Genomic DNA, 2,868 nt, shown 5'->3' with positions numbered 1-2,868 from the left:
CTCGTTTGTCTGAAGAAGAAGAAGAGGCAGAAGAAGAAGAAGAAGAAGAAGAAGAAGAAGAGGGAGAGAAGAAGAAGAAGATCGCTGGTGATGAACATCATCATCATCAACAACATCTTCTTCATCACATCATCATCAGTCAACATTTTTTTTTTTCTCTCTTCAGATCTGGATCTACTAAAAAAAAATAAAAAAAATCAACAACAATCAACAACAACATCTTCATTAGCATCACCATCATCAACACATCATCTCCATCTTTAGAGCCAAAAAAAAAAAAAAAAAGAGAGAGAGAGAGAAAAGAAATCGAAAGGGTGCAAGGTTACCGTCGCGTCCACCGCTCGCACCCTCCATCACCGTCGCCCTGCCCCGCCATCGCCGTCTCTCTCTCTTTGTTTCCCTCTCCTCTCATCCTCTCTCTTTCTCCCTCTCTCCCCCTCTGTTTAGATATAAACGAGGAAAAAAAAAATTTGCCAAAACAACATCGTTTCGCATTCGAGGCATTTCTCAGGCATTCGAGCTCTCCCGCATTTTCCTATTTAAATAGTCATAAATAAAATTTCTTTGAATAATTTGGGTAAAAAATAGTGTTATACAACTTGATATGAGTCGTTATTTACACCCATCTTATTGTTGATTTTATATATTTTATATATAAACAACATATAATATTAGCAATGGTAGGGAGGTAAGAAACTAGATTATTATGGCTCGTTGTTTTCTAATATCATTTCTTAGTCCTCATTTGGTAAATATTTTGGGTCTAAAAACTATAAAAAGACAAAATAGGCCATATAAGTCAATAAAATAAAATGTTATATTCAAACCATAATCATTACACTTTTTCTTTCATAAAAGTCAAAAAAACCTTAAAACAAAAACCAAACAAGGCTAAAAAAGTCAAGTTAAAAAATCCCAACACAAAAAAATTAGCTATCGCAGCCAATGTCAAACGAAGCTTTAGTTTGATATTTTTGCGACTAATTTAATCAACGGTAAATTATACTGACCTCTTTTAAAATTTAGAGAAATAATACAATAAGTTTCACAAATTTATCATAATTACATTAGTCTCTTAATATTTTAATTCATAAAACACTTAAACCTCTTTTTCATATTAGTAATTCTCATTAGTAATTCGTCAAATGGGGTCGGCTCATTAGTTATATCAATAAGAAAAAAAATATTTGTACAATAAAATGTAAATTTTATTTGACTTATTTTTATATTTTCACACTATATGCATTAGTTCCAACTTCTTTAGTCTCAATTAAAAGAGATAACAGTATAATTAAACTAAAATTGTTGGGATTGTTGTAATTTCTTCAAACCTTAAAAGATAATGGTGTAATTACCGAGTAAGGATCCTCTAGAGTATTTTTTTTTAAAAGTTTCCTAGAGTGGTGTATTGTGTGGTTAAGATTTAATGACAAGTCACATCAATTTTTCAACATTAAATTTCAACCACACAATACACTACTTTAGGAAACTTTAGAAAAAAAACACTCTAGAGGATCCTTGGTGGTAATTACCTATTAAACAATTATAACATATATTTTTATGAAAAATATTTGAGACCCTTATAAATTTTTCACAATTCAACTCACAATAATATGAAACCCATCATCCTTGCCATATCATTAAAGATGTATTTGTGAGGGCAAAATGTAATTTTCTAATATGACACCAACAAGAGTTTACTTTATGACCATGTTTTGATAACAAGTTTTGTACTGTATTTAATTAGGGAAGAATATAAAATAATTAGGTATGTGGGGCTACATTATTTCTGATCTCGTCGATTGCAGTCAGACGAACAACTTAGTGGAAAACAATATAAAATAATTCATCAAAATAACGCACAGCAGCGAGCGCCCATGGCCTAATGGATAAGGCGTCTGACTTCTAATCAGGCGATTGTGGGTTCGAGTCCCACTGGGCGTGCTGTGTTTGTTGTCCCTTTTTTATTTTTATGAGTTAATTACCTAAAAGTTTTATTTATAAATTTTAACCAATAAATCCTATTTTGTAAAATTAAGAATATTATCAGTCTTTTTTTAATTTTTAAAACTAAGAAGATTATCAATTTTACATAATAATGTTCTAGATAATTATTTTACTAACTGATAAAAAAAAACAAAATATGAAATTAAACTTTTTTGTCATTCTATTTATTAGTTTGATTCAATTATCTAATAAAACCTAGAATATTATCAATTTTTTTCAATTTTAAAACTCAGAACATTATTAGTTTTTTTTTTTTTTTCAATTTGAATGTTAATGTTTTAAAGTTTTGAAAATCAAAATAAATATCAAATCATCATTTTCTTTTATAAATAATCATAAATGATGAACAATTATTGTTTATAGGACAATTCTAATTATTAAAAATTTAATAGGACATGAAAGTCCAAAAAAATTTAATTGAATAGAATATAAATTCATAAATTAGTACTTGTAAATGATCCTATTTTTATTTTGCCCCTTTTCCTATTCTATCTATGGGCTCATTTGGGAAGTTAGATTTGGGGGTTTTTATACTAAAATAGTCACAAAAAAAAAAATAAAAAAAAACTTTTTAGTTGAATATGACAAAATATCGCATCCAATCCATAATTATTATATTCTTTCTCTCATAAAAATTAAAAAAATCAAAAACAACTCATCCCAAATAAAATATTTTAACCTCAAATTAAAATAACTAAAAAATTAAAAAATCACCCCACCGTCCAAACCAACCCTATATAACTATCGGAAAATGATTTGTAGCTTAAAAGCCTTTGGCTCGAAGCGACTTGAAAGTACGAATTTCTCTCTCCTCTATAATTTTTTCCTCAGCAATGCTACAGACCCCCACTGGGGATGACC

The 2,868-nt window shown here is 28.9% G+C and overlaps 1 non-coding gene across 1 annotated transcript; it reads left to right on the top strand.

The window, feature by feature from the left end:
* Positions 1-1,871: 1,871 nt before the first annotated feature.
* On the top strand, positions 1,872-1,944 carry TRNAR-UCU (transfer RNA arginine (anticodon UCU)). Its single transcript has one exon. It is a non-coding gene; the product is annotated as a tRNA-Arg (tRNA).
* Positions 1,945-2,868: the final 924 nt, after the last annotated feature.

This window comes from Camellia sinensis, chromosome 1 (genome assembly GCF_055761805.1).
Source record: "Camellia sinensis isolate YWXY chromosome 1, ASM5576180v1, whole genome shotgun sequence".
Taxonomy (NCBI): domain Eukaryota; kingdom Viridiplantae; phylum Streptophyta; class Magnoliopsida; order Ericales; family Theaceae; genus Camellia; species Camellia sinensis.
Note: the sequence above shows the minus strand (reverse complement) of the source record. Positions and strands in the feature narration are given on the sequence as shown.